Source organism: Gracilinanus agilis, chromosome 4 (assembly GCF_016433145.1).
Source record: "Gracilinanus agilis isolate LMUSP501 chromosome 4, AgileGrace, whole genome shotgun sequence".
NCBI lineage: Eukaryota > Metazoa > Chordata > Mammalia > Didelphimorphia > Didelphidae > Gracilinanus > Gracilinanus agilis.
Genome location: NC_058133.1, coordinates 422,228,443 through 422,255,502, shown reverse-complemented (window position 1 = coordinate 422,255,502; position 27,060 = coordinate 422,228,443). Strand labels below are relative to the sequence as shown.

Here is a 27,060-nt window from a genome sequence, read left to right as displayed (position 1 = left end):
ATTTGGCACAAAAATGACCACTCTACATTTTAACGTAAAAGGTTTCATTTTGAAATACTATCTGTTCATGAAAATGTTTCCAACATCAGTGGAAGAGTTTTTCTAAGTGTTAGTATTATTTGGTTTCTTGAAACAAACTTTCTGTACATTTTAAATAGCCTGAATGATTCTCAACATTTGAGAACTAGAGATTTCTAAAAAAAAGTTGGTATACATATGAGAAATTCAGATCTTTAACTGTAATATATTAGTTTGTATCTGTCTTAATTACTTTTGCTGTTGGACCACTTTGGCTTTATTCTGAGAATAATCATCTCTTCCTATGTTGCTTGGTTCTTCTATTATAGTACTGATTGCTAAACAATTGCCAGAGCAAGGTTGAATTCATGTGGATACTGTTTCACATTGGAAAATGAAGAATTGTATATGTCACCCTAGTCTCTTCTAGTTACATAAAATGTACTGCAATGCTCAAAGATAAGTAGACACCTATGAATGTGTGTGGATGATATGAATTATTGCACATTAAAAAAAGTAAACAAACAAGTAAATATAAAGAAATAAGAAAATGGAGACAATTCTTTAGAAGAAAAAAGAAAATAGTTAATAACAAAGAAGATGAAGCAAAATAATTCTACAATATTATAACTCAAGTATAGAGATTCTTGAAAATCACTATCATGCACTAAAAGGAATAATAACCTAATGACTCTGTCATTTATAAAACATTTTAAATATATTACTTCATTTGAACCTCACAATTTTCCTTTTAGGTCAATACTATAAACATTGTTAGCATTCCAATTTTTTAGATGAGTAAACTAAAGTTTCAAAAGGCAAAATGACATCAGTCTAAGTGACTTCCCATTGGACAGTGTCAAAAACCAAATTTGAATATGTCTTCCTGATCCTAAGTCCAGCAGCACTCTATCAGTCAGTCAACAAAGAAAAACTCAATAATGGGTCTATTATGAGGGCCAAGTACTGGGTTAGGACCTGGGGACAAAAATTTTAAAGGGAGATGATCCTCAATCCTACTATAGAAATATGTACTGTTACAGGTAAGTAAATATAAGATATATACTCAAAAAAGCATCTATTTATCCTTGAGGAGGGAAAGGAGAAGGTACAAAGGAACTTAGGAAATTAAAAAAGGAATGGTTCTTAGTAAGTTTTTAGGTATTTTATAAATATATATTTAAAATATGGCCGCCAAGAATCAACAATTCAGATTGATTCCATAATTAAAATAGACCCAAGTCAGCATCCAGTTTAAGGCAGTTTATTTACAATTAGGAAGGTAAAAGGTAGGTAAATAGAGAGAGGGAGAGGCCAGTCCAGGCCTGGAGAGGCCTGGACGGAGAGAGAGGCTTAAAAACTAATTAAACTAGGTTACAAGCCACAAGACTTTAGAAATCAGAGAGCCTATAAGCCTACTTAAGGTAGAGGTTGGAAACTCCAAGGCAGGCCCAAGGAAGTCAGCCTAACTTACCCACATGACAATTCAGAGTAGAAGCATTCTGAGGTCTCAGCCAAGTACCTTCAGCCCCAAGTCCAAAGCCAGAACTCCCAAACTAACTATACCAGGTTGTAACCCATACTTATTGTCACCTGTGATTAAATTATCTCCACTCCCCCTGAGGGAGGTGGGGATGATATAATCTAGACGCCTAGGGTAAATAGATTTTTGACTATGAATGGGCTAGAGCTAATTCTATTTACAAAAAAGTAACACAGTTAACACTGAAGGAAGTTAAGAATTCAAAGAGACAGAGGTGAGGAGTCAGAGCATTCCAGACAAGAGGGGATAGCCTTGAGACAAAAGATATAATGTAATGTATGCAGACTGAAAAGAAATCCAGTTGAACTGGAAACAGAAAGCACAAGAGAGAGAGTAAATTAACTGGAAAGCTAAAACCAAAATGAAGGGCTTTAAATGCCAAATTGATAAGTTTGCTAAAGTAAAGGTAATAAAGAACTACAGGAAACTTCTTGAACAGGAGAGTAATCTGCTCAGACATAAGCTTTAAGACCAATCAATTTGAATATTAGAGAGGGTGTATTAGAGGTGAGACTGAATTTAGGAAGATAAAGAGGCTATTGCAATAGTCCAGAAGACTGATGTTTGTAGTATGAATAGAGGCGATAGCTGAAATCATAAGATATAAATGAGATCTCTGACAGATTGCCATCCATATCTGGTCTATTGTCAAGACCTGTAGATTTTACCTTCCTAACATCTCTCTGCTATGTCACCTTCTCTTTTTTAACACAGTCACCACACTGGTGAAGGCTCTAATCATCTCATACTATTGCAATAGCCAATAGGTTGGTCTCCCTATCACAAGTTTCTCCCCACTCCAGTCCATCTTCCACTCAGCTGGCAAAGTAATCTTTCTAAACATACGTCTGGCCATAACACTCCACTACTCAATAAATTCCAATGGTTCTATATCAACTCCAAGATCAAATATAAAATCATAACCTGCTCCCTCCCATCTTTCCAATCCTTTTTGCACCCTCTAACTCCCACATATTCTGAGATCAAATGATACTGGCCGCCTGATTATTTCTCTAACAAAACACACCGTCTTCAAATTTTAAGTATTTTCAATTGGTTCTCCCCATCTCTGACTACTGTCTTTCTACCAGTTGAAATCCTTTCTTCTACAGGAAGCCTTTTCTGATTGCCCTTGATTCTAGTGCTTTTTCTCTTCTAATTATTTCTAATTTCTACTGTACATAACTTGTCTGTACAAAGTTGTTTGCATGTTGTCTACCCTATTAGATTGTGAGCTCCATGAGAAGAGGTACTATTTTTTACCTTTCTTTGCTTCCCCAGCACTTAGTACAAGTGCCTGGCACATAGTAACTGCTTAATAAATACTTACTAAAAGTTAAGAAAATATATTTCATTTCAAACTCAGAAATCAAAGAACACAATCATTCCTCTCCACTGATAAGGTAAATAAGAAACAAAGTAAGGGTGTAGTCTATATGTTCCCAGATCAACATTGTGGACAAAGTAGGGGCATAAAAAGAATTTTTAAAATGAATTGGGCACCACTGTATTCATATAACAGATAGATCTCAATATGTTTCACTCTTAGAGCATTATGTACCAATCTTGGCTAGATACAAATTCTACTATTTATTGGTCCCTTTACTCTCTGAATCTCTTTTTATTGGCACCAAGATTCTAAAGTTCTCAACATAAAAGAGAATGATTAATATGCTCACTCTCAAGGACAAAGAGTGATGATAGAGACTATAAACAATTAAGTGAGATTCATTTTTATTTCATATGAAACTCCAGATTTATCTAAAATTTTTCAGCTTCTGCAAAGAATTATGTTAAGTAATTTACTCACCAAACTTTTCAGTGTCACTTTTTAAAAATCCAATTGAACTTTCCAAGACAGTTCTGGGCACAAATAATTTATATATCTAAATGTAGGATTTAAATTAATGTCCAATACTTCAAGTATTATATTTTATAAAGTTTATTATCTAATAAAATAGAACCATGTGACTAAGTTTTTCTACCTGCTCAAAAAGTCAGCTCCACCAAAGCTGCGACAGGAAGACAAAAGAGCAAGAGACAGAACTCCATAGAATTTATATCCTGCTACATCAGCACGTAACAATAGGAAGAGAGTAGAGTGCTGGGAATCTTAGGTTTTTTTAGGGTAACAGATTCTAATTGTACAGACCCCTGAGATCCTTTGGGAGGCGAGGCTCCCTAATAGATCATGTAAACATAACATTGCAATAATTTGGGGATAAAAGGGAAAGAGAACAAAAGAATACATAAAGAATTTCCAGCACACTAGAGCAACTCAGCCTTCCTGGGAAGGTCTGTTTCAAATATTGTTAATCACTCCAACAGCTATAAAAATTGGAAAAAAGAACTCCTGGATTCATTGTTCACATGTAAAGAGAGTACCTTCTATTGAAACTGATTGACTGTATCCTGACACATACATTGGAGATAAAAGTCCATAGGCAAGCTGCACACTGAATTTCTAAAATTTTATTTTATTATTGCTTTTCTTTTTATTTTAATAAAATATTTGTTTTTCTTCCCTTTTTCTTATTTCTTATACCTAAAGTATATATAATCAATATTAATCTTTTGATTTTGCAGTAATATAAGTTTAAAATATATTTGTTCTAATATTAATGCATACCCAAAAGCTTTAGACTATGGAAACCTGCCATTTATTGATAAATGTTAATGGGACTGTGATTAATGATTGTGTCTGATTCCAGGAGAAGGGAATAAAAGAGCCATTATACAGGCCAAGAAGGACAAGGTCAAAACCAACTAATCCCAGTGGGATTGATGAGATTCTACACCAAGACAGAGAACTTGTTTGAGGTTCAAGGTTGTGGTTGTTTGACATATGTTAGAAGCAGGTCTTTCCCATGTCACATTTAGACAAGTACCGAAGTTTGGCTATCATCCTGGCTCCACTATCCCTAAGAGTGAAGGTAAAATCAGACTAGGGAAACACACTTCCCTTTTACACAGAAAATCTAGTCCTTTTTTTCTCTCTTATAGTATGGCAACTTCCTATAGTCCTGGATGATAACAGGTAACTGCAATGTTACTGCATTTTGTCCTACAGACTTGTGGGATAGAATTTACTTTAACTGGACCCTAATACTAGAGAGCCTGTATGAATTTATTCTTGTTTACTCAGAAATTTTTATATACATAGATTCTTGATATTTTTATTCTGATTTTGAATTTTTTTTTCTTTCTGTTTAATTTTTTCTTCTATTTGTTTTTCTTTTTTATGGTTTTGGCTTTTCTTTTGATCATTGACTCATACACCCCATATCTCAACCATGTATCCTGAGTTGATCCAGGTGTTGGTCAACACCCTCAGAAGAGATTGTACATATTTTTATAAAACCCACAATTTAAAATTTTAAATCAGAAAAATTTCAGGGAAAGAAGCTTGCCAAATCCTTGAATCTAGAAAAGGAACTGTGTGGAGAAAGATGCCTACAGAAACCTACACTGCATCAGAAGATCCAGAATGAACTTTGGGATGCAATTGATTGAACTGAAGAGGGTTGAACACACTTATTTTGAATATAAACTCTTATGCCAAAGAATTGGCTTTTTTGTCAATTTGCCTAGCAAACATTGGTTTTGCTCTCTTTCTTCTGTTTCCCTCTTATCTCTAACTATTGTAGTTTCCCCTTAAAAGGTGCAGTGCTATATGCACCTATAGTTAGAAGATTTTTAGGGGTACAAGATGATTATGTTAAATGATCCATTGGGGAGACTAGTCTCCCAAAGGATCACAGGGGTGGATTATGAAGATGGAATTAACTCTCCCTTGTCCACTTTTAGGTTTAATCATCAGAAGCATATACACCCCTCTCTATGCTCATTGAATGGGGAGAGGACTTTAAACCACGTGTGCTAAAAGTGGGTGACAAATCAAAAATGACTGACTGCCCCCGGGCAGTCCTAAGAAAACTCTAAGAATGTGATTGGTTCACATAAAGTGGAGGAAGGCACAGGAAGTAACACAAAGAAGCATCTTTAAAGCAATTGTAATTTCCTGTGAAGGGGGAGTTTTTCAGAGTTCGAGTTCCAGTTGGAGTTCAAGTTGGAGGATGGTGAAGGATTTGTTTCATGGACCTAAGACCCTGACATTGATGAGGCAGCTCTTGGACCTTTTCCTGTAGGACTATGATGTGGGTGAGTGAAAAGGCTGACTCCTTTCCTTTCCTGGCTTTCCGGAGGGACTAGCCTCCAGAGAGGCCCGTCTTGGAAGAGGCTTTAAGGCTGGAGCCCTTGCTTTATTATTCATCACTGGGCCCTCGGCTAAAGGCTGAGGGCCCTCTGGCTGAGGAATAATTAGCTGGAGCAAAATACTTAGTGTATTAAGTTAAGATACCTTACTCTATCTTCTTCCATGTTTCCTTTATTTTCACTCTCCTTTTGTAAATAAACTACCATAAAAAGTCATTCTGACTTGAGAAATTAATTTTGGCAACCACATTTCTCATAAATTTAGTCCAACCTTTAATTTTTAACCCTTACACTCAGAGATATTCAGTTACCACTAACCTATTCTTTAAAATTCACAATAGGCAGAAATGAAAAATCTAATCATTCAATAGACAAAACTTCCCCAAATACTGTCATAATACAACATTGAGAAGTTGTACTTAAAAATTTTCTAATAGGGTTTTTAATATCTTGATGTCAGTGACCACACTAATGCCAAAAACAAAATAACAGAGATAGCTAAACATTCATAAATTTAGAATATAAGAAACATTCATAGGATAGCAAAAAGATAAGTAGTATATGTTTTGTGAAGTTGAACTGAAGAATGTTGGAAGTTGCATACTGACTTCCAATATGGGAAGGGGATTCTTTTCCAATGGCAGGGTAAGGGAATAATACAAAAGATGTAATATTCAAGACTATTTTATGGGAAGGAGGAAGATTTGTGAGCTGAGGGAAAGCTATAAGTTAATAATAAATATATAGTATGTGATAGTGTTTAGAGTTTAAATTATGAAATGAAATGAAAAGTGTTATCATTGAAGAGCCTTGACAGATTAAAAGGACCATGGGTGTTCTGTGTGGAATCTTTAAAAAGACATTATGAGAGGGGACAGCCGGGAGAGGTGAATCTAGGCAATATGGCGGCAATCAAGAGGAAGCAGCATGGAGGAGGAGGTCCCGAGGCGAAGAAGCCGAAAGGGAAGGGGAAAGAGGCCAGAGCTCCGGTCAAACCGCTCCCTCTGGCCCCAGGGAAGGCAGAGGAGGAAGAGGAGTACCGCATCCTAGGCCCCAAATCCAAGGGTAAATGGAAGAATAAGGAATAAGTTCTTATCTTCTCATCAAGGGGAATAAATTTCAGATCAAGACACTTAATGCAAGATTTAAGAACATTGATGCCTCATTCTAAAGCAGATAACAAAATGGACCCGAAGGACAAATTGTTTGTAATTAATGAGGTTTTTGAAATAAAAAACTGCAATAAATGTATCTATTTTGAAGCTAAGAAAAAGCAGGATCTCTATATGTGGCTTTCAGATTCACCACAAGGACTTTCAGCTAAGTTCTTAGTTCAGAATATTCATACTTTGGCAGAGTTAAAGATGACTGGAAACTGTTTAAGAGGTTCACGTCCTCTTCTGTCTTTTGATCCTACTTTTGATGAATCTCCACATTATTCTTTGATAAAAGAACTCCTTATTCAGATTTTTTGTACTCCTCAATATCATCCCAAGAGCCAACCATTTGTTGACCATGTGTTTACCTTCACCATTATGGACAATAGGATCTGGTTTTGTAACTATCAGATCATAAAGGAAGATGCAGCTCTTGTAGAAATTGGACCTCGTCTTGTCTTGAATCTCATAAAGATTTTCCAAGGCAGCTTTGGAGGACCAACTTTATATGAAAATCCACATTATCAGTCACCAAAGATGCATCGACATATAGTGAGAATGGACACAGCTGCAAAATACAGGGAGAGACAACAAGTCAAAGATGTACAGAGGCTCAAGAAGAAAGAAGATAAAACTATTATTCCAGAAGATCCTACTGATGATGTTTTTAAGACACCAGCTGAAGAAAAGCCAGTGGAAATACTCTTTGTGAAACCAGAGCCCAAAGTCAGTTTGAAAACAAAAAAGAAAAAGTACGCAAAAGACAAAGAAAAATGAAGCAGAAGGTTTTGAAGGCTAAGAAAACAGAGTGAATCTAGAAACAAATAATGTTCCATTATTTTTTATTTATTTTGCACTCAGTATGTAAATACTCTTTTGTTATCTAGGACTTTGGTACTACACAGGCTTAGAGGAAAGGAAAGAGATACAAATCTAGTGCCCAAAGGGTTTGATGGAAGATCTTTTTGGTCATCTTATTGTTTTTGTTTTTTTTTTTTTTCAATAAAATAAAATGCCACAAGGAAAAAAAAAAGATATTATGAGGGGAACAGCTGGGTGGCTCAGTGGATTGAGAACCATACCTAGAAGAGACAAGAGGTCCTAGGTTCAAATCAAGCCTCAGACACCTCCTGGCTGTGTGACCCTGGGCAAGTCACTTAACTCTCATTGCCTAGCCCTTACCACTGCCTTCAATCAATATGTAGAGTTGATTCTAAGATGGAAGATAAGGGTTTTAAAAAAAAAAAGATGTTATGAAAACAGAGGGAGTGATAAGAGAAAGGAATTAACTTTGGAGATAGAATTAAGAATCCACAAGAAAAGTACCTAGGAGTCACCCTTAGTTCTTCCCTCTTCTCCTTAACCATTTACGCCATCAGTTTTCAAGTCTTTTATAAATTCTCTTATATCAATCCCCTTTCTCTTTTCTCACATGGTCACCACAATAGTTCAGGCCCCCTTGTAATACTAGTAAATCTACCTTTGTCTCATCTCTTGCCTCTACAAACTATCCATCACTGGAACTGGCACTAAACGGAACAGGGAGAAGAATTTACTCTACCAATGAAGGCTGACATCTATCGTGCAACTTATAGTCTTTCAGAGCTACCTATAGCACCAAGGAGGAGCATAAATTAACTAGTCACAAGGTCAGTATATGTCAGTTATGACTTGAAACTAAGTCTCCCTAACTCCATGGCCATTTCTGTAACCTGTATAGTTGGAAAATCTTGAACCCCTGAAACTACATTACCCAAACTGCCTTTCTGTATTACCCACAATTCCTTTTCCTTTCTGTTTATGTGCATGGTTACTCGGTCTGTATATAATGTGGGTTCGCTCTGCCACACTCCCGCTTGCACGTGAATTGAGTAGTGACGGGTCCTCGGTCCTCATGGTCCTAGCTTCTCTCTTCCATATGAGGTGAGTGGGAAAGGTTCCCTGTGTTCTCTATTTCTCTAATTTAATATTAATAAATCCTTATGAATATCATACTTTGGAGGCATTGAATATTAATTTTAAAATCTACAAACCACAGCTCAAATCTCTATATAGTTGACAAATTGCTGTTTCTAAAACACAGGTCTGAACATGTCACTCCTCTGCTCAAAAAAGCTTCTATGCTACCTACCGCCTCTAAATCAAGGTTCTTAACATTTTTTTTTAAACCCTTAACTTCTATGTATTGGCTCATAGGTGGAAGAGTGGTAAGGGTGGGCAATGGGGGTCAAGTGACTTGCCCAGGGTCACACAGCTGGGAAGTGTCTGAGGCCGGATTTGAACCCAGGACCTCCTGTCTCTAGGCCTGGCTCTCAATCCACTGAGCTACCCAGCTGCCCCCTCTTAACATTTTTTGAGTTGAGTCTTTCAATAGTTTGATGAAGTTTATGGATCCCTTCTCAAAATAATATTTTTAAATGTATAAAATAAAGAGCACAAAGGAAACCAATTATAATGAAATACAACTATCAAAAAAAATTTTTAAAGCAAGCTCATGGACCTTAGGTTAGGAATTCTGTCCTCAGGTAAGCCGCAAACTGCCTATATGGTATTTTAAAACCTTCACAATCTAGCTACAACCTATATATTTCCAGACTAATTTCATATTACCCACCCCCTCATCCACACTATATTTCATCTAAATTGGACTGCTTTCTGTGCCTCCATACACAACATTCTACTACTGACTCCATCATTTTTTTTTTTTGCAAAAGTTATTCTCTCATGCCAGAAATGTTCTTGCTTTTCTAAGAATCCTTTTTCCTTTCAAGGTTTGGTTTAATTGTCATCTACTAAGCAAAGCTTTTCCTAATCCTCTCATTTACTAGAGCTTAACCTCACCTCCACTGAAATCACTTTGTTTTTATATAAATTATATATTTACATATGTGTACATGTTCTTAACCTTAGGAGAATGTCAGTTCCTTGAAAGCAAAGTCTGTTTTCATTTTTTCTTTTAAATTTGTGCTTGGCTGAGAATTGGTACCTAATAAATGACTACTAACTTGAATTGAGTTATGAGGCTTTATAATAATAAATCAAGCAAGAATGGTTATAATTTGTGAAATCCTAAGGGTTTTAAGGAACACTTAGCTCATTTTTATGTCTGATTGTTTTTGTTGATGCTTAAGTCTATAATTTTGAAAAATGTTAAAAAACACACGCAAAAACAACTAAGGTCTATCTACATCAAGTCTGTAGCGATTCAGAAGACACACATTTGAGAAATGTTCCTTGGGAAAAGCATAGTGTGCTATTAAAATTGTCCATAAAATCAATGTGTAAGAGTAGCATAGACTGAAATTTACAAAAATAATAGCTATGTTCACTTCATATTAATATTTGTTGAGATTGTTTTTGATCCTTTTATTAAGTATATTTTCAAAATTCGTATTTTTACATTTTTAAATAGCCTTTGGGCATGTGGGAATGAATAAAAATGGTTGAAATGACATAAAAGGGGTTAGGATTCCTGAAGCTGAATATAAATGACTTTTAAAATATGTACCCATCAAACAATGAAAAAAATCTAGCATAAAAACAATAAAAGTTATTAAAAGACTGTTAAAAGAAAAGCCTGTATTAACCTAAGAATGCATTTATGATTATAAAAATCAGCTCAAAGAGAATTAGGGAACAGTTGGGGGGGCATGGGGAATAAAAATTCTAATTTCAAAAAGGCAATTTGAGTTTAGAAGAAAGATTAATCAGCAATAAACATTTATTAAATATGTACAACCTACATATTTAATGCAGCTTCTCAGTTACAGGAGTGGAGCAAAATAAGGGAGGAGACAACATGGATCAAATAACATCAGAAAACTTACGTGGGAATTTATAAAAATCAAAAAATAATCATTAATTAAGCACTTAATCATTACTGTGCAAAGGTTTACTGTAAGCACTAAAGATACAAAAGCAAAAAAAAACAACAAAAACTGTGGTTTGTCTAAAGAAATATACATTATACCAAATGCAAATAAACTTGGTACATATAAGATACATTCACAGAAAATAAAAATAAATCTGAAGGGGAAAGCATTATCTAGTAGGACCAAAAAAGATCTCCTTCAGAAGGTGGAAGGAAATAACACACTAAAAGGCAAATGTGAAAGGGTAGAACATTCCAGGCATAAGATCAGGCAGTGTGAAGGGCCTTAAGACAACAAAAAGAAAGCAGCGTCACAAAATCTTAGAGATGTAGCTCAAATACCATATTCTATATGAAGCTTTTCCTGATTTACCAGCTGCTAATGCTTTCTCTTCCAAACTGCCTTATTAACAGCTTTATGTTAATTCTATATTTACATGTGTGTGTATATATATATACACATATTACATATAGGTATACATAGGTTTATATGTACATATGCACATATATACATACACATTCACACACACACACACACACACACATAGACACTTGTTTTCTCCATCTTGGAGTAAACTTCTCATGAATAGGAATTGTTTCAATCTTCTAATTTATGCCTCTAGCATGTCCCTATTACTAATGATAAGGCTCCCCGTATTTTAGCTGGGATGGCGTTGGGGAATTAAATAAAGCCTGTTACAGAAACTGTAATCAATACCATTCTAACATGTTGGTGTACCTTCCAGGGCCTATGCCATGGTGGTACAGTCTTCTAGATCCAAGAGTAACCTCTATACTGTGATGCAGAATTATATGGCCTGCCTCATTCAACCCATACATAATAGTTAAAGAGCAGTTAAAGTTACTAAGGAAAAACTCAATGTTGCAAGGAAATTATTACTCAAACCATTAAAATAACAAAAATAAATATGAGACATTAAAGACTTAAATTGAGTATTTGAATTGAATAGATATAAAGAGAACTTAAAGAAGAAATATACTTTTTTTCAAATATATACAAAACACTAATAAAAATTTATCACATTCTTAGTCATACAGATAAGCTAGACAAATTTAGAAAAGCAAGTATTTAAACTCACATCGAAAGACTATAAAATAATAAAATTATAATTTAATAATATGATCAAAAGGTATAAGACTAAAAAAAGAAATTTTACTGAACACCTAAGTCATGAATTATAGAATAATGATTAATTAAAAGATGATGACAAAAATTGTATGAAAAACTTTATAATGGACATCCAAAACAATACTAAAAGGCAAATTTATGGCACTCTAAATATCTATATATATAAAATATAAATTAAAAAAGGATATGGAAGTGATATAAAAGGGAGGTGGAACCAAAATGGCAGAGTGATAGAAAGCAATGCAATTAACTCCTCCAAAAATATTTTTTAAAATGCAGTAGACCAGTGATGGGCAAACTTTTTAAAGAGGGGGCCAAAGGAAAGGAAATGCCCATCTGTCAGTCTGTTTCTAAGGTAACTCTTTCGAAGTTTCATTGTATTGTATCTTACTCATTGTATTTGTCAGATTAGGAATAATGTTGTGTGGCCAGATAGAACATTTCAGGTCCCCCCATCTGGCCCCCAGGCCATAGTTTGCCCATCACTGCACTAGACCAACTCCTGATGTAAGAAAAAAAAAATCAAGTCCTTTGTCTGGCTGAGCCAAGCATAGAGAAGACCAACAAAGAGGTCTAAGGACATTAAGGACCCATGGGTTGGGCAGTACGGGGAACATGTCAACTCTCAGCTGGGGAGAGATTGTATCAGCACTGGGGAAGGAGGGCCTAAGACCCATGTTGGTGAACTTATGGCATGCTTGCAAGGAGGGGGATGCTCCCTTCCCCCTCTCCATGCATACTTGAAGACATTTATCACATCACCCACCCATCTGCCCAGCAGCCCAATGGGAGCACTTCCTTCCTCCCCTGTCTAGGGAAAGGCAGGGGAAGGGGGTGCTCACATGCAGCACGAGGGTTGCAGTTTGGGTACTTGGTCTCTAAAAGGTTCACCATCACTGTCCTAGACTCATACCTGGGCATCCCAAGGCCCGTAACAGGGCACTACAATGGGGAGAGATGCAAACCGGCAGCTTTGTCATCCTGTTTCAGGTCACAGATCCAAGGCAGAATGAGAAGAGGTCCTAACCAAGGGAGTAAGTTCAAAAGCCAGCTACAGAAGCAGTTAGGTGACACAACGGATAGGGTACTAGGCCTAGAATCAGGAAGATTCATCTTCCTGAATTCAAATCTGGTCTCAGACATTTTCTACCTGTGTGACCCTGGGTAAGCCATTTAACCCTAACTGCCTAGCCCTTGCTACAATTCTGCCTAAGAATTGATACTTATATATAGATATATGAAGAGAACTTAATAAACAAAAAATAATCCTTTTTTAAAAATATACAAAAACATTCACAAAAATGGATCACATTCTTAGTCATACAGATAAGCTAAACAAATTTAAAAAGGCAGATATTTAAACAATTACATGCATACACACACATACTTGGTATCAATTCTAAGAAAGAAAGAGTTTAAAAATAAACCAAAAGAAAAAGCTAGACAAAGAATCAAATAGCTATTCCAGCCTGTAGAGGAATCCTGATGAACAAGGAGCCTATGATTCTGCCACTTTTGTTGGCTGACAGGAGCAGAGTCTAATAGCAATCTATACTCTTGCTCAGACCCAACTCAGGTCAGGAACTTGTAGAACTAAGACTAGAAGGGAAACAATCAGACTTTACCATGAATCAGATCATTCTGAGCAGTGAAAGTTGGCAGTTTCCTAGCATGACTCCAAGATTCTGGAATAAAAACACTCACTATCCCAAGAAAGCAGCCATAGGACCATCCCAGACCTTCCCTCCAGAATTGTGATGAGTCACAACCCTAAAATTGAATCAAAAGTCAGGAAGTAGGTTGGAAGAATGAGCAAACAAAAAAAAGAAGCCCATCATAAAGAGCTACTATGGTAGCAACAGAATGACTCCAAAATACCTATGATCAAAACCTAAGAGAAAAAAAAAACACCTTGGACTCATATCAACTAAAATTTCTTGAAGAGCCAAAGAAAGAGTATATTTTCCCTTTTTTTTTTTTTGAGAGTCAAAAAGTTGTTTTTTTAATTAAATGAAAGAACTTAAGGAAAAAATATTAGAAAAGAAATTAAAACTATGGAAGAAAGAACTAAAAAGGGAATTAACAGTTTGGCATAGAAGATACAAAATCTGGCCCAAGCAATGAACTCCTGAAAATTTGAATAGACCTAACAGAAGTCAATGATTTGATGAGGCCATAAGGACTATAAAAATGAAGTCAAAATGGGGGAAGGAAGGAACAAACAGAAGACAGCAAACCAATTGACATGGAAAAGAGCAAAGATAAGAATCATTAGATTATCTGAACATAATGACCAAAACACAGGAGCTAGAAATTATATTTCAAGACATTTTAAAAGAAAATGGCCCAGAGCTCTCAGAATCAAAGAGTAAGGTGGAAAGACACTGGTCACCCCCTGAAACTCCAAGGTGAAAGCTCCTAGAACCATTATAGCTAAAATCTGGAATTTCCTGGTAAAAAAAAAATCACTCAAAAAATAAGGAGCCACTGTCAAGATCACATATGATTTAGCAGCCACTATATATAAAGGTGCAAAGAATGTGGAATATGATATACCAGGAAGCAATGGATATAGACTTATAGCAAAGAATAATTTACCCAACAAAATTGAGTATAAATCTACAGACAAAAAAGAAAAATTGATCTTTAATAAAATAAAGGACTTCGAAAGTATTCCTAATTATTTTATTTTATTTTGATTTAATTTTATTTTATTTAATCCTTAGCTTCTGTCTTGGAATCAATACTGTGTACTTGCCCAGGACCTCACAACTATGAGTGTCTGAAGCCAGATTTGAACCTAGGACTTCTCATCTCTGGTTCTCAATCCACTGAGCCACCTAGCTGTCTGCCCCTCCCCTCCAAAAAAAGTGTTCCTAATGAAAAAAACTAAGCTGTGGAAAAAGTTTGAAGTGCAAACACAGCAGTGAAGGAAAATATTAAAAAGGTAAATATTAACAAACAAAAAAGGACTAAAAAAGGGAAAACTGCTTACATTCAAATGTGAGGATATTATATTTGTCCATGTTGGACTCCTATCATCATCAGAAGTCATGGAGAGAATACATTGGGAGAAGAGAGAAGGAAAGGAAGGTTAAGGAAAATTATCTCACATAATCAAAGTGGGCAAATAAAATCTATGGGAACAAGGAAGGGGAGGGAAGGAGTGACTGACACTTGAACCTCACTGTCATATGAACCAATAAAATGAAGGAAGAATATACACAAACACATTCATATATACATACATATATATAAACACACATTCATATTTTTATATAAACACACAGATGTTCACATAATAGAGTTCCATACAGAAATACATTTCATTCAACACCAAAATAAAAATGAAACATGTTACCTGCTTTCTAAAGGAGAAGCAAGAATAAGAAGTATAGCATTAGACAAATTAGGGTATGGGTTGCAATGTGGAAATTTATTTTGGTTGGCATATACATGTTTGTAACACTCTTTTGTGTGTATTCTCAGTGGAGGTAAGGTAGGGGAGAATAAAAAGGCAGATCTTTGGTGATTAAAAACAAATTTTTTTAAGAAATAAAAAAGGTAATATAAAACACCAAAGCAAAGTAGAAAATGTAGATCATCAAAAATCAGGCCATAAAATAATTAAACAGAGAACAAAATAAATAAGCACATAATGCCATATACTTGGAGGTTAGCAAATAAAATTTATTACATTATTAGCAAATTTAAATCAAAAAATGAAAAAGAAAATTCAAAATAAATTGTAACTGAACAAAATATTTTTAAATTATCAGATTATTATGAGGTTTTCCTCTAAGAAATTTGAAAATTTAAATAAAATGGAAAATTACATGTAATTGGTAAAAAAAAAAATTTTAAGCAAACGAAGTGGATAAATAAAATATAAGCTATCTAAAATAATTTTTAAGTAGATCATTTAAACAGGCCAATCTTAGAATAAAATTAATGATCTTCCTTGAAAAAGGGAAATTGATATATTTATAAGAGAATCATTCTGAGCTTTTAACAAGCAACCTTTCTCTATATATGCACCGTTTCCAAATATAAAGTTTTTGTAATCTACTCACTCTATAAACAAAAGTGATTTTGATCCAAACTTATGAAGGTAAGACTTAAAAAGAAAAACTACATACAAATCAGAATCATTCATTCTAAAAAGATCTGTGATTTCATGAATATAGGTACAATACAGTTTGTAACACAAAGCCATCTCCATCTCATCCTGGACAATTTTTGTACAGATTCTCTTATGGAGGTTACAAAAGGGTCTTCTCAACATACTGAAGGACTTTCCTGTAGATCTTTTTACACTGTAGAGAAAAGTGCAGTTCTCTGGCTGCCCAAACTATTAAATCAAAAACCACTTTCCCCCATCATGTTTTTCTCTAATATCCCATAATCTACATTTGAGCCTAAGTCATCATTGACAATATCCTAGGCAGGGGCAGCTGAGTAGCTCAGTGAATTGAGAGCCACGTCTACAGATGGGAAGTCCTGGGTTCAAACCTGGCCTGAGACACTTCCTAGCAGTGTGACCCTGGGCAAGTCACTTATTGCCTAGCCCTTACCACTCTTCTGCCTTGGAACCAATATATAGCATTGACTCAGGTGGAAGGTAAGGGTTTAAAAAAAAAAAAAAAAGAATCTAGGTCTTTCACTTAAAAAGGTGATATGTGGGCCATAAAGGAGCCCAGCTTACGGTTACATTATAGTAAAGATCTAAAATGGACACTAAAGGAAATGAAGATCAATAATTTTTTTTTTTAACGGAGAACACCAACAGATTCCTTTTATGTTCATTTTCTCTGATTGTTGTGTATAATATAATCAGAAATCTTGAACCCTTGGACTTCATCCCCTAGAAGTCCTTCGGTATTTCCCAGAATTCCTTTTAATCTCTCCACCACGTTGTGTGGTCCTGTTTTGTATATAGTTGTGGGTAACTCCACCTCTCGTTCTCTTTTTTCCGATCTATGCGCATGGCTGGGAAAAGCTGTCTTTTTACTCTAACTTTTTATTTTCTTTTTCTTCAAATTATTATTAATAAATCTTGTTAAATATAATATTTGGAGATATTGTACATTAATTTTAATTCTCACATTATTTTGGCATACCACAAAAGGATAGAATTCTAAAAAAAAAAATAAAATTTAAGCCTTAGAGAAAAGAATAGAGTAGATAAATTTTGCAAGCTGCATTTTCTCTCCTGTCACTTCTTGCACCCATCTGCTTGAGCCAGCTCTCTGTCTGCTGCTGCTGCCACTGTTCTGCCACCCAGCCCCGCTGATCTCACCACCCCCGCACAGACGCAGCCTCCGACAGCCGTAGACCAGAGCCTGCCATTCGTGCCATTTCCCCACCGACCCAGAGGTGACGTATAAGTCCTTCCTTTCCCCCTTACATCGCCCCCCCCCCCATGAGGGTTTTCAAGCCCGTGCTAGCCACTTTTCAGCAGGGGAAAACAGCATGAACAGAAAAAACCGTGCTATTCAGCTCCACCCCCTTCTAGTTTTCAAGCAGATTTTTTTTTTAAAGCTGACTTTGGGCTCCTACTGAAGGTTTTTTCACAGGGAGGGCCCAAATCATTGGATCTGAAATCAGAGTTTTGGGGAATAAGCCTGATTTTTTTTTCTCCTGACCCAAAACATAGTAGTCTGTATTTCATATTCAAATATCCTTGTAGGACAACACATATACTACCTCAAAAAAAAAGAATATCTGCATTAGTAACCTATATTGACTTGATGTGCCTTTTGAGATTTTTTTTCTTTTTTCTTGAATTGCTTTATCTACATCATTTGCGCTCACACTGTGGATCATGACAAGTTAAAGAGGAAATAAATCTTATTTTTTTGGAAAGTAGCTTCTATACCTCTGTGATTGTGAAATACACACATTTTTTATATTTTTGTTTCTCTTCCTACATGTGTCATATAGTATTTAATTTTTTCTCTCATTTTTTGCATTTGAAGCAGATGTCACCAGTATTGAAAAGATTTTTTTGACTGTTTTGATTTTTGCAATAGAATAAGCTAAGATGTCCATTTGCCTAGGATATAAATACATACCCAAAAAGCTTTTAACTATGGCAACCTGCCACTAGTTATTTAAATATTATGAAATGAATGTGTCTAAATCAAAGAGAAATGGACCACAAAGGAGCACTGAAGTTAACCTGTGAAATGCCAAACGAACACAAAAGGTAAAAGAGACCAAACCAACCCTAAGGGGATGACAAAGAGTGCAAGGACTTGACCATGTATGAGACTCAAGGTTGCAGCTGTCTTTTTAACATGTGTTAAATGCAGGACTTCTTTGTACCACATGCTATATCAAGTACATAACATCAATTGTTCTGGCTCCATTATCCCGGAAAGCAAAGGAAAGAGTCAAACCAAGGAATGCTATTTCCCATTTGTTTCAAGATCTAGTCTCTTTCTATTTTCTATTTTCTTTTATAATGTGACAACTTACTGTAGTCCAGACTGCTAAACTGGGTTAGTGAGTGATTGTCATTGCAAAGCTTATAGGACATGGATCACTAAAAGAACCTATTGTGATTTGTAGTTTTTTTTTCCTTTTTCCTAGAATTTTTTCACGTTTTTGATATTCTATATTTCACTCAGAAGTTATTTTTTAATTTCTTTAGATTTTCTGATGTTTTTGATAATTGATTCATATGCCTTCTGACTCGACCATGTATCACTGTGTGATTCCTATGTGGATCCCTGTATCCTCCTCAGGGGGGGATGTATTATTGTCCTTCTCTGCAGGGAGGACTATGTTATTGTTGTGAACTTTATTTGAATTTGTGCCTAATTTAGAGCAAGAGACTACCTCTCAGAATTCAGAAAACAAACTTTTTGGAGAAGGCACCACAAAGATGCCTGCAGAGACCACATGTTGCACCAAAAGATCGAGAGTGAACTTTGGGATGTACTAATTTGAACTATGGGAGTTTGAATGCATTTGTTTTGAATGTATACTTTTATGCCAAAGGGGACTGCCCCCAAATTGGCTTTTTGTCACTGTAGCAATTGTTGATTTTGTTCTTTTTCTCTCTTATTTCCCTTTTATCCCCAAATTACTGTAATTTAAAAGTTGGTTATGTTTAAAATGATCCCTTTGGGGAGACTAGTCTCCCAAAAGGATCACAGGGGGGAATGTATAATCAGAAATCTTGAACCCTTGGACTTCATTCCCCAGAAGTCCTTTGGTATTTTCCAGAATTCCTTTTAATCTCTCCACCATGCTGCATGGTCACATTTTATATATAGTTGTAGGTAATTCCACCTCTCGTTCTCTTTTTTCCACATGCGCAGCTGGGAAAGGAGGCTTTTTACTCTAGCTTTTTTATGTTATTATTAATAAATCTTGTTAAATGTAATATTTTAAAGATATTATATATTAATTTTGACGCTTACAGTTGAAAGAACAAGGCAGAAGAAATTAACAAACTCAGTGTTGTAAGCTCTTCTCTGCCAAACACATCCTTCTTCTGAACATGAGATAAAAAAGATAGAAAGAGTAAGATCTTCTACTAATTAAACACACACTAAGTATTAAATCTAAGGCTAGATAATTCCTCAAAAGGAATGTTATACAAGTGCAGTATTCATGCATGGACTATTTCTTCCAATGCTTAAGATTAAATGATGATCCTGTAGCAACCAATCTAGTGATTTTTCCAACTTGGCTCTAATACTCAAGGGTTTGGTCCCTAGAAGGCAGTTATCTTAACAGGTTTTATGCTGTTCTGTGGCTTCAGGCCCTCCAGTATGCTTCCCACCAATGCTTACCCAGCAGACATAATTAGATCGTGGCAAAAAAATTTACTAAGAAAGCATACTGAAAAACAGCAATAAAAAAGCTATCCCATTCTTCCTCTAAATCTCCCACAAATACATGGGTAGTATAGGCACAAAGTTAGTGTACAATGTTAACACAATGATGTAATACATAAGGCCAAGGCTACTCACAAATCTGGAACTACAAGGAGTTCAATGTCATTTGTCTCTGTGTATATACTCCCCTATACTACCTAACTCTAGATATCAAAGATTAGCTCCCACTTCATTCCATAGTTGACTCTCTTCTCCTCCAGAAGTCTTTTTCTTAAAAGCTGCTTTCAGCCTCAAGTGACTGATTCTCTGCATCTATATCTATATGGAGTATCTCTGCTCCCTCAACTGTGCCTCAAACACTCCAAAACTGGTAGTACAACTGATAAATGGAGTGTTTCTAGGTAAGTAGTTCTCCTGAGACCATGGTTGATGGGGAAAGAAGAAAAGGAAAAACCCTTCTCCTGCCAAGAGGTGAAACACTGAATGCTTCCCCAATTTCTGGCTCCTGCCTCAACAGACCGGACTGTGTCTTTTAAGTGTCACCTAGGGCCATGCCCAATCATTGTTTAATCAAAAACATCATCAACCCCTTTGACTCAAAGTATTTGTTTGCACTTTATGGAAATTCTAGTAATAGCTCCACTTTTACGGTTACTTTTGATATCTCGTTATGAGTCTCTTTTCTGCAATTAGTTGGTGGAATTTCAAAGACCAACCCTTTTGCAGTCCTAGAAAAATAATGTCCTAAATGAGCTACGGTTCAGGTACCAAAATACCAAAATAAAAAATTAAAGTTGATTCCAATCTAAGAGTATTAACTGTCTTATTGGAAATCACTTCTGACTATTTTCACCAAACCTATTACTGGAAAAAATGGGAAAAAACTGAAAACAATCTAAATAGCTAAACAGGGAATAACTGAGAAAACGGGTATATAAAAATAATGGAATAGATCACTCAGCATGAGAATTATGAGTAACACAAAGAAATATAGATATGAAAAATAACTGAAATTGTTTTTAAAACCTAAAAGAATAGTATACTTACATTGACTATGACTATGCTACTGAAAACATGTAAAGCCATATACACACATGGTGGTAGGGAATTGTACGTATGCAGGTATGTAAGAAAGAGTACCAGTAAATATTATTAGATCTTAGCAAAAGAATTTAATAATATAATAAAAGAAAGCTAGATAAAAAGCATTACTCAAAATTAAACCCAGAAGCCATGCTGAAAATGCATACAACAACCATAGGAAATGTGGATACATGTATATATGAAAACAGCTCTATATATCTGTGTTCATATGACAGGATCAGAGGAACTATACTAAAAGGAATAGGTAATAAACTATTTTTTATATTTAAGTTATCTTGATACTTTGAAGCCTTTCCCAAACCATCTCAAGTCTGCCTCTCCAGGCTCATTACTGCCCTTCATAACCTCTACATTCTAGCCCTACTGTTCTACTTGTGATTTCCCAGGCACAACTCTCCATATCTGTTTCAATGCCCCTGCACAAAACTTCCCCCATATAGAGAATACACTCTTCCTGACCTCCACCTCCTAAACTCCCCAGATTCCTTTAAGTCACAGTTCATGTTCTATTTACTAATGGAAGACATCTTTTATATCCTTAATTTTTAAGAGCTCAATTCCTCCTTCTCAAATAAAAATGTATATGTTTATCACTTTATATGCTATAATCCTCCAGTAGAAAATAAATTCATTATGAGGACAAATTTTTTTCATCTTTTCCTTGGAACCCCAGGGCTTACTACACTGCTTTCCATATAACATTAGACATGTTTGCTAGATAGGCTATTTGCATTTCTAAAAGTTTTCCATGCTTATGAAAATTCAGTTTTATTATATAAAGTTCAGGATAAAAATTAGTTAACGTATTAAAAAATCAATTCCATAGCTAAAGTTTAATCAAAAAGCCCTCCAATGGTAACATTCACGTAAACTCAACCAACAAGGAACAAAGATGTACCAAACAAATAGCTGAGTAATGTAGATTTTTGATAATGGGAAATGTAAACACTGATAATAGCTTTTGAGGATTAGATTATTAGAGACAAATGACAAAAAGCCTAGAATTATTGATGGAGATCAGAAACAAAGTGGTAGAAACTGGAATATATAACTGTAGACAGTAAAATTTTAACATCTACTATGTACTTAATAGACAAAAAATTCTAGATTTCTTAGCTAGAATTATATATCAGAAGCTCACTCTCCTTTTATAAATGAAGAGACAACAAATTCCCATACTACAAACAAAAACCCCAAAATATCGTTGAGAATTCAGCAAATAAATTGTATTGGCAGAAGAGTATCATTACAGACAGAACTATTGTCCCAAATTACTCAGACAAAAAACTGAACCATAAAAATGTAAAGAGCATCTGTAACAGATATCGCTAGTCCAAATTCTCAATCTCCAAAAACTATGGAATGAAAAATTTTCTAAATATTGAGACCAAGAAGAATTAAAATCAAATGGAAAGGGGGCAGCTGGGTAGCTCAGTGGTTTAAGTCAGGCCTAGAGACGGGAAGTCCTAGGTTCAAATCCAGCCTCAGACACTTCCCAGCTGTGTGACCCTGGGCAAGTCACTTGACCCCCATTGGCCACCCTTACCACTCTTCTGCCTTGGAGCCAATACACAGAAGTTAAGAGTTTAAAAAAATAAATTTAAAAAAAAATCGAATGGAAGGGGGCAGCTAGGTGGCTCAGTGGATTGAGAGCCAGGTTTAGAGATGGGAGGTTCTGGGTTCAAATCTGGCCTCAGATACTTCCTAGCTATGTGACCCTGGGCAAGTCACTTGACCCCCATTGCCTACCCTTACCACTCTTCTGCCTGGGAGCTAGCTAATACACAGTATTGATTCTGAGACGGAAGGTAAGGGTTTAAAAAAGAATCAAATGGGATAAGTTACATATTTCCTGTCATTTACTCAAGTTTTCATGAACATGAGTACAATACTCTTATTTTTTCAAAAAAGGAGTCATATTATGCAACTACACAATGTTTCTCAGAATAGTAAACAAATAGGAATAACAGCTGGATAACAACCTCATATTCTATCTAAACCTCATCAAAAAAAGTAAGAACAATCTAACAGTACGATATTAATGCTTATACGTATCTATGTATATGTTATATAATGAAATAGTTAGCAGATGTAATAATTATAACAACTATCACTGTAAGATTTTTTTTTCTACTTTAAGATTTACATGATGTTTTACATAATCTCATTTCATCTTCACAACCCTTTGAAGTGAATGCTGTTATTATTCCTACTTACAGATAAGGAAGCTAAGGTTCATCTAGGTTAACTGATACTGCCCAAGGTGGCACAGCTAATTAGTGTGAGGCAAGACTTTAAAGTGGATCCTTCTTGATAAAAGTCCAACATACAGTCCACTACACTATTCTGCCTATCTTCTACACAATATCATATATAACAGTCACAAATAATGTTCAGTTGCCAAGCCTGACAAATACAGAATTGTATCTAACTGGGTAACCATCTGGGTGTCCAGGGAGAAAGATTTTGATTCTGTCTGACAAACTGTTAAAATGGACATTTGTAAAAAATCAGTAATTTCCCCTTCCATCATACTAATTTTTCCCATTCTACTAATGCCTGACCACCTCTGTCCTGCTATTACTAATTCTTAAATAGTTCAACATAAACAAAATAATTCTATGCTACTCCAAAGACACTGTTGATTTTTGAACAGCACTTGAACAGATGGCAACTCAGAAGAGTCTTGTTCCAATTATGGCAACTTTAGCAGTAGGCTCACCTGCTGCTACCTGAAACACCAATACCTCCCACTTTTACTGAAAAAGCTTCCAATTGCAAGCAGAATTCTATACAACTCCTAGTTCTCATTCCTTAAATTATAAGTAAAAATGAATTTCATTATAACTCTACTAATTAAAACAGGCAGGGGTCAAATCACAAACTAATGTAATTATGGGAAAAGTATAGTTTTATCACAATACTACTATATGCTGTGTTTTCTGCATGATTACACTGGGATGTAATATAACTTTGCTAATATAGTCATATGAATCAGAGAATATCTGATCATACTCATCCTGAAGGAACTTGGAAATGTTGGAAGTTTAGTCTTGCCTCACACTTCTTAGTTGTGTGACCCTCCGCAAGTCATTTAACTCCTATTGCCTAGTCCTTTACTGCTCTTCTTGGAACCAATACACAGTAGTTATTCTAAGACAGAAGATATGGGTTTAAAAAAAGATAAAGAAAAATTACAAATAGAAAGTAATAAGCTCAGATAAACACATTCTAGCACCAAGGTTGCCTTTTGACCACCAAGAGAAAACCTGATGTTTACTGATAATACTGGGTAGCTCAGTGGATTGAGAGTCAGGCCTAGAATTAGGAGGTCCTAGGTTCAAATCTGGCCTCAGACACTTCCCCACCTTGTGACCCTGGGCAAGTCACTTGACCTCCATTGTGCACTCTTACCACTCCTAAAACACAGCTGAGAAGTGAGGCTATATTTGAACCTAGGACCTCCTGTCTCTAGGCCTGACTCTCAATCCACTGAGCTACCCAGCTGCCCCTGGTAATTCAGTTTATAATGATGTATTATCTGATGATTAAGCCTAAATTTACATTAAGAAAGAGCAGGCTAGGAGCAGCTAGTCTATATCCAGATCTGGAGATAAGAGGGCGGGGATTCAAATCTAACTCCAGACACTTCTTAGTTGTGTGACCCTCCACAAGTCATTTAACTCCTATTGCCTAGTCCTTTACTGCTCTTCTTGGAACCAATACACAGTAGTTATTCTAAGACAGAAGATATGGGTTTAAAAAAAGATAAAGAAAAATTACAAGGTTGCCTTTTGACCACCAAGAGAAAACCTGATGTTTACTGATTTTCATGTGAATGAATTAAGTGGTTCATAACAATCATGGTGAAAAGACAAGAGATTTTTGAAAACCAAAAAACAAACAAACAAAAAGAAACTTGGGGCTTTTATCTACCTAAACTGAAAAATGCCACAAACTAGTTATGTCTGTCAGTGGACATCTGCAACAAATTTAAAAGTTTATGTTTATTTACAAATAGCTCCCAGGAAGAAAAATTTCAGCAAAATCTCCTCATTCTCTACAATGGTAACAATGGTTCCTAGATAACCATTTCACAGAAACTGCTCTAATAGGTTTTGTAAAATAGCCAGAAAATCAAGGCCAACATTCTCTTTTTTTGTCCAAACCCTCCTACTGCACTAACCACAATGTACAGCTCTCTTCTCTAAATATTTAAGTTGATCCCCAAGTACCTTACCACTGTTTGTGCTCTTAGCAATTTTCCCCTTGATCTTAACAATTCTTCCCCCTATCTTTAGAAAGAATAGGTAGTGTGCTGAATTTCATCATCTGATTTCACTTTAAAGTACAATATCTATATATGAATGATCCTCAAATTCAGTCCTTCTATCTCTTTCCACAATTCATTCTAACAAAAACAATTGCCATGGTGCAAGAAATAGTACCTAGTATGGGACCTAGTGTAAATATTTATTGATTTTGAATATACTTACCATTCCTCAACACTCAGAAAGGGATACAGATAAATGAAGTGAATGGCAGTGGGGCAGTCTAGTATTCCCAGTCCAATATTCTACTAGACTTAACTGCCTCTGCAAAAATACAAATCAAAAACAGAAATTATGCATCAGTTACCAAAAAATTTGACAGATAAAAATGAAAGCATGTTTTATAAAATTAAATATCAACACTATTCTGATGATAGTTGAATTTTAGAAGACAGTAGAAATAGACTACCTTCATTAAACTTTTGATAATGTTGTTTTGACTAATCAGAGCAAAGTAATATTTGAGAAATGTTCTCTTTCTTAAAAGCTTCTATTCGTTTTGTTTTTTTGTTTTTGTTTTTTTAAACCCTTAACTTCTGTGTATTGGCTCATAGGTGGAAGACTGATAAGGGTTAGGCAATGGGGGTCAAGTGACTTGCCCAGGGTCACACAGCTGGGAAGTGTCTGAGGCCGGATTTGAACCTAGGACCTCCTGTCTCTAGGCCTGACTCTCACTCCACTGAGCTATCCAGCTGCCCCACTTCTATTCGTTTAAAGAATGTTACATGCAATTTCTAAAAGCTTAAGTGAATTAATGCTTAACAGTGAATCTCCCAAGGGCATATACACCCAAAATACAATCTTGGGAAACTGGGAAGTAAAAAAAAAAAAATTCTGACAATTCTGAAAATGTAATAAAAAAAGAGGGCACAAATTTGGGCAATAACACTGACTTCAGAGTCAATATTAACAGATGCCTCCCAAAAAAATGCAACCCATGACTAACAAGTCAAAACCAAAATGGTGAATGAGTATGGCTTGAAAATCCTATAACTAAGCAATTCACAGAAGCCCTGTGGCTTACTTACTATTAATGCTATACCAATCTACTCTATGTCTTCTATCCCTATAACTACAATCAATACAGGTAGAAACAGAACAGTTTGGTTATATTCATTTTCCTCCCTACCCTTCTCACTTAGTTTCCCTCATCAGTCTCCACTTAACCTTAGGAAAGAACTATGTAAGGAAGTTAACAGAGATAAAACTTTCAAATTCACATGAATGGAAAAATAAGCATTCATTTTTTGAAGAAAAATACAACACATTTATAAAGAATACAGTCTAAAGAATACAGTCTGGGTCTATATGACTGGGTCTTCTTAAACCCAAAGTTACAAAGGATAAGGGAAGAGACTTTCTGAGTTTACATATTAGCTTTGTCATCTAGGAACACAAAAGGCTTCTTTACAGCAAAAATCACCATATAAGTGTGTCTGTCTCTTTCTCTGGATTAAAAACAGTGGCAACAATCTGACAAACTTTCAACTCTTGTCTGGGGAAGAAGGAAAATGCAATAGAGGTCTGACAAGAAAGACACCTTAGGGAATGAAAATCCATATATAATAGAAAAGGAACTGACAGCTTGGAAGATTAAAATAGTATTTTTTGCATATACGTAATGTATGTCAAGTTTTAAAATGATGCCTTGTATGAGTTTCTATCTGTATGTGTCATGTTTTTAAGACCAATGACTTAAGGGAGCAGCTGGGTAGCTCAGTGGATTGAGAGCCAGGCCTAAAGACTAGACGTCCTAGTTTCAAATAAGGACTCAGACACATCATAGCTATGTGCCCCTACACAAGTCACTTAACCCCCATT

At 35.5% G+C, this 27,060-nt stretch overlaps 1 long non-coding RNA gene and 1 pseudogene across 1 annotated transcript in view; one reads left to right on the top strand and one right to left on the bottom strand.

Annotated features, from left to right (window-relative positions):
• The window catches only part of LOC123243724, a 60,986-nt gene that overhangs the window by 14,410 nt on the left and 19,516 nt on the right, over positions 1-27,060 (bottom strand). The window contains exon 2 of the long non-coding RNA XR_006506056.1: positions 25,405-25,503. This is a non-coding gene — a long non-coding RNA (uncharacterized LOC123243724). The remainder of the gene's footprint in view (positions 1-25,404; positions 25,504-27,060) is intronic.
• Positions 6,679-7,745, top strand: LOC123243723 (annotated as a pseudogene).